The 6,252-nt window shown below is 39.4% G+C and overlaps 1 protein-coding gene across 2 annotated transcripts in view; it reads right to left on the bottom strand.

Annotated features, from left to right (window-relative positions):
- Window positions 1-3,334: 3,334 nt before the first annotated feature.
- AKAP12 (A-kinase anchoring protein 12) overlaps window positions 3,335-6,252 on the bottom strand; it is an 88,316-nt gene continuing 85,398 nt past the window's right edge. For both annotated transcript variants that reach the window (XM_045544571.1, XM_045544572.1), the window contains one exon: window positions 3,335-6,102. The gene's annotated coding sequence lies outside the window, so the exon portion shown is untranslated. The remainder of the gene's footprint in view (window positions 6,103-6,252) is intronic.

Genomic DNA, 6,252 nt, shown 5'->3' with positions numbered 1-6,252 from the left:
TGCCAAGTTGACTCCTCTGAATGTCTCTGAAAGGGTAAGTCAGGGTGTGCCTCTGCAGCACTCCATGCCACACCACACAGCCTTGAAGGGACAGGAGATGTAGCCAAAGGGCAGGGTCTTGGGGATCAGAAAGTCATGGGAATCACAAGACGATGGTCAGTGAGGGCAGCATGCCAGCCAGCCCCACTTCTGCTCCCGCAAGTTGGTGGAGGGGGAAGGGCAGACGTTGTGTTCATCTCCTAGTTATGTATGGGCGTAGGGGCTTCTGCTGTCAGCTTGTGGCCACCTCCACCACCGGGGGAGACGTGCTGAACTCCAGCTCCCTCCCAAAACAGAGAAGAGCTGAGTGTAGATACTGAAGCCCAGCCACCCCACCTTGGAATGCTCGGTGCCTATTAACCAGAAAGGTTATAAATTTAACAATTTGTTCTGAGTTTTTGATGGTACCAGTTTAAATAAGCTTTGGAAATTTCAGTTGATGGTATAAGCAATCCAAACATGTAAGCTTCAGAATTAATTTGAGTTGTCCTTCTGGTTCTAGCCCTTGTTAACACCACTGGTGTTTTCCTTTCATTGGGAAAACAATAAAAAGTGGCTCATGCCTGTAATCCCAACACTTTGGGAGGCCAAGGTGGGAGGATCACTTGAGCCCAGGAGTTGGAGACCAGTCTGGGCAACATAGCAAGACCAGTCAGGGCAACATATACAAAAAAAAATAAGAAAAATTTGCTGATTGTGGTAGTGAAAGCCTGTAGTCCTAGCTACTAGGCTGAGGCAGGAGGATCTATCACTTGAGCCCAGGAGTTCAAGGTTACAGTTACCTATGACCACACCACTGCACTCCTGCCTGGGTGCCAGAGCAAGACCTCATCTCTGAAAAAAATTAAAAATAAATAAATAAAAGTGACTCACTCATTCAACAGATGTTGCTAAAAAATAGATTTTCTAAAGTGCTGTCTAATTTCCTCATAGGAAATTCGGCTTTAATGGAAAGAAAGCTTTGCCTTTAAAAGATAGCTTTGGATAATGATGTAGACCCCAACCTTCTCTTTGTTACAGGTGGTAGCCATTGTTGCCTTTGAAATTTCGCCTTGCAAGAGAAGGAAAGAGCTGAGGCATCCAAAACCGAACCCTTCAGTTCAAAATTTCAGGCTGCAGTCACGCATTTCAGGTAAAACACTACATTGCTACATTTAAGAAGATACAGGCACTTAGAGGGATTCTTGGGGAGGGTGGTACACACGTGTTACCTCCAGCAACCTGGCTGGAGATATGGGGAAGGGAAAGCCCTCCTCACTGTTCACCATAAGTGAATTCTACGGCAAAATTATTTGTAGGTGGAGTGTAGTTTATTGTAACGGAATGTAACTAAGTTGACATTTGCATTTTCATGACAATTGCAGAACTCTCCAAATATTTAAATGGCATTTTGCTTTTAGTCCCCCATTTAGGTCTAGAACGAAGGATTGCTATACATCATTTGCAGGTAAATAGGATTTAGGCTTAGAAATCTCTAAGCAAGTAAAAAGTTAATTATCTTAAGATACAGATCAATTAGCCTGCCTCTCTAGAACTAGCTCCTTAAACACAACTGTAAGAATATCAACTAAACTGTTAGCAGATCTCTAAATAAGATAAAAAGTTAGACTGTGGCAGTTTTTAGTGTGGAAAAAATGGACCAGAATGAAATAATATTCTTTGGTTTCAGTCTCCTCGGGCAGATCAAAATATTTTCGAACATAAAGAACTGTTACTAAGTTCACAAATCAAACTTCTGCTATTCTCTGGAAAATGCACAACACCTACCCTGCTGCAATTCCTGATTTGGGGGGACATGGATCCCTGTGAAGAACGCACCGTCTACTGAAAGGAGTGGGAGTGAAGGCAGATCCTAAACTGGGTGTCTGCCTACTACATACTTTCATTAACTACTCCTGACAATCCTGTCAGACATGTCTTCAGTTTTTTTATATGAGAAAACTGAGACCCAGAGAGGTTAAGTAACTTTTCTGAGGTGACCCAGCCTAATATAAACACAGCCAGGATTCAAACCCCTATGTGGCTCATTCAAAAAGCAATGCTTTTTCTAGCTACTCCTGATTTTATTAACACCCAACACACAAGGTTTGACTAAGACTTGGTAACTGACAAGTCTCGTGCAATTGACAAGCCTTCAATTCAGCAAAAAGGCAAGCACAAGGGCAAAAAATGTAAGGCATGGCTTTTCTTGCTCCTCTGGCCTACTTTTTGTGTTTGGCTTTAGACCTAGGTTTGTCCAAATTATATCACAAAGAAAAAATATTTTCCCAAATATGCAAGCATTTCTATGAGATTAGAAGCAATTCGGGGGAAGAGAGAAGGAAGGAAAAACTCTTTTACTCCTTAACTTCTTTATTCTGCTAATAAGCAATTCCTTTATAGCTTTTACTTGTTTATTTTTATGTATTTATTTATAGATGGGGGTCTCGCTTTGACCCCTAGGCTGGAGTGCAGTGGCCTGGTCATAGTTCACTGGGCTCAAGCCTCAGCCTCCCCCAGGAGCTGGGACTGCAGGCAGGTGCCACTGCGCCTTGCAAAATGCCTGTTATGTTTAGATATCAAAAAAGGGGGATGAGTTCTAAGCTGTGGCTGCACTAAAAAAAAAAAAAAGTGATTATTTTCACCACCATTCTATCCCTAAGTTGTGGTCACCTTAGTCAAAATCTGTGTTATCACTTAAAAGTCTCAGCTTTCTCACATATAAAAGGGCCCAGATTATTTTCCTCATTCCAAAGATATAGGCTGGAGACAGTAAGGAATTTGTTAGTAAGGGGAAACTTGCGTTTATACAAAAATTGTACCAGGTCTGCTGTGTCCAGCAGATCCATTTCCAGAAACCCGTCAGAATGCATAGTCATGTAGATTTGGACTTACATGATACTGGTTTTGTGTTCAGATTCTGAACTCTATCTGGAATCCGTGTCCATTTCCTTGGAGAAAGAGGTTCTAAATCTGGTTCTGGTTATTGGAGGTTTGTATGACTATCCAAAAACCATACATAAAACTGTGTTTATTTTGGGGAGTTAGAGGCCAGCCAGAGGATTAATGAGGTTCTGATTAAAGAGAGAGAATCCCAACCCAAAAATGTTGAGAATCACAGATAGAGATTGTTATGCATTCACACCTATCCCAGACACACGCATTCCAAACTCTCACGATACTCCGTGGACTGAGTCACAAAGGACAGCTAAGTAGTTAAGAGTACAGCTTGTATGTGTGATGACTATCACAACAGTAAAGGGAAAAGTAATCAAAACTGAATCAAGATGAAACTATAGAAAGAAAATCCATGGCATTTAATTACATTGCATTTTATTTAGATATATGAAAATTTGCCCCCAAACAGAACTAGGGAATCCAAATATTGTTTCGGATCAGAGGTAACTGCTAAACTCCAAGCTAAAATTTCCAGCCCTTGACTATCTGTAGATCCAAACATTGGAGGAAAGTACTGGAACAACATATCTATGTACAGAGAGAGGCAACTCATGGGTACCAGAAGCAAAATAACCTGAGGGGGAACATTTTATATTCCTCAATTACAAGAAGTGGCATGAGTTTATAAGTCTTGCATTGCTTTCTACTGTACATGGCTCCACAGTAATGCCAAAAATAGCAAAATTTAGGCACTTGCTCCAACTCTTGCAGTTTACATTTGGTAATTATGTACTTCATAAGTTAACAGCTGCTTTAGAATTATGAAAACAATTGCATTTCATGCTACTGCCGGTGTTCCTCTTGTTAATAAAACAAGGTTGCTCAGCGAACATAGACACAGAGCTTGTGCAGAAGTAATCCGGGGGCACATCCAGAGGTTAGCATGCAAAGCACCGTCATGAAACAGCTACCACTGAAAACCCCCCTTGTGATGGCCAGAATCACCCAGTCACAGGTGGTAAGAAAAGACACACAGAATGAAGTGGCAGGATGGAATTTAACAACAACAAAAAAAAATCCGTTTTCTACAAACTACACAAATCTTCAATCTGTTCAAAACAGCAAAAAGTTTCTTCCGGCCATAGGAAGTCAGTTGGTATGAACACCTTACAAATTGCTGTCATCTCAATACTTTTCAGCTGATCTTCAACTTAAATGCAGCACTTGGATTTAAGTTTCAGTGGGCCAAAAGAAGAAAAAAAAAAAGATTTAGAATAGAAGTTTGTCGAACTTGGGAATTTTAAAGTTTAATAATGAAGCACAGGTGGCTATTATATATATTGGAGAATAACTCCTAAAAGGGTATTAAATGTTTTCCAACTACAAGCCTGTATACACTGTTATCATGAGGTGTCTTACTAACATGGCCAATTATTTATGCAGTCAGGTTTGTTAACATAAGAGAAAACACTTTACATTTTAACAGCAAATTTTCTCTCTGCCAGAAGTAGGCTTTCTAGAATGTTATGCTTTAAAAATCATAATTGGCAGTTGAAATTTAAATTCTCAAATGGGAGTGGTGAGTTTCAGTACAATTTAAGCAGCTACACGGCAGGCCAATTCTATATGCGAAAAAAGTAGAACTCTACGGTAGCCAAGTGACAGACTGTTCTGTGTGTGGCAACTGCCTGACAAATTCTTCATGTATTAGGATGACTCACCGTTCCGACATTTAAAAAATTTTCCAAGATCACCTTTTATTTTAGGCAAGGCCTTTTTACTAGTAAGCTACCTTAAAATTTCTCTCTAGAGACATTTGTCATTGTTTGAAACCAAAAATACTAACACAGAACACTGACTTTTTCAGGAATTACCAGACAGTAAAATTGTACCAGTAATATCAACCTGAAAAGCTACTGGTTTATTTCAGCAAAAGCATCTCAGCTTTGACTCCCTCTGAACGTCCAACTCAAACCAGTGTAGAGAGATGTTTCCTTGTAGTGACTACATTGGAAAGTTCCAGGTTATCCGTCATTATCTTATTCTAATGCAGTAAACATAGTTCTCAGGATTCCTAGTATCTAAAAAAACAGCAAATCTAAGTGAAGCAAATATTTTATTTAAATCCATCGTCAAATCACACTTTATCCAAATGAACATAATACGCAACACTGTTCTTAGAAGAAAGGGCACAAATATGGCACAGACACAATCCAGTATCTATCAAAATACCATTTGTTAAGAACCTGACTTATATCATGCTGCATGTGAATGTGGTCCAGCATAGAAGAGTACAAGTAAAAACTTAACAACAGTCAATTCTTTTCTTTGTAACATGAAAAACATTTCACTACTTTGCCTCAGGGTTAAGCACACTCATCTGTCTAAACAACCGTCCAACAAGTAGGAGAAAAGACTTAAAAGTTAATCTGTCTGCTACTGGAAAAAACTTCTTTCCAACCTTCACTGGGCTGGAAAGAAAAATTTCACAGTAACAATGGAACATTCTGTATGTTTAAAAATGCTTTCTATTTTTAGCACACTGTGCCTAATAGGAAAGTGACCAATTTCAGAGTGCTTCTAAACACGGACCTAATCATTATTGAATTTTACAATGAGAACTGTACCTCCTGATCAGGAATGTTATTTCTAGGAAGCTCTGTGTTTCACAGGTTATGACTGAGGCTCTGAAGCTCCCCAAGGCTTCACCATGGCTGCGTGCCCCGTCATATATTGTAGGATACAAATGACATGTACTATCCTGCACATTTCCATAAACATTAATATCCATATTAAGAAAAAAATATACAATAGATACACAAGGAGGATTACGTAAAACATACATATAAATACATAAAGAATGATACTCCAGTTTGAGAAGCAGAACTAGGTATTTCCATCTCCAGTTCCAGGTTAGGAATTTAGAACCTTAAATCAGAAACATTATATGGTATCGAGGGAGAATAGAATAGTAGGGTGGTCTTGAAAAGAGGCAATGTTATACGGCTATAGCTCCTGAAGAAGCCTCAGGATTGTCAGGGGCTCTCTAGAAACAAGCTCAGTTCACGTGCCTGCCCTCCAGTGCTCCAAGTTCTGAAATACTGGTCTTGGGTCTCAGCAGCAGCATTCGTTTTCTTCTACTACTTGTCTTCACATTCTGGTCTTGCAAACAGACAATGAGTTTAACTGTAGAAGGAGTAAGAATCAGAATAAATAAAATTTCCTTTTCTTCCCTCATTTATTAACAACAGAATAGTTGGGAAAATGAACTGCATTTACTGGGAACCCCAATAATACCATACTTTAACTCCATTAAAAAAAAAAAAAAAGATGTTG

Source organism: Lemur catta, chromosome 2, assembly GCF_020740605.2.
Source record: "Lemur catta isolate mLemCat1 chromosome 2, mLemCat1.pri, whole genome shotgun sequence".
NCBI lineage: Eukaryota > Metazoa > Chordata > Mammalia > Primates > Lemuridae > Lemur > Lemur catta.
Note: the sequence above shows the minus strand (reverse complement) of the source record. Positions and strands in the feature narration are given on the sequence as shown.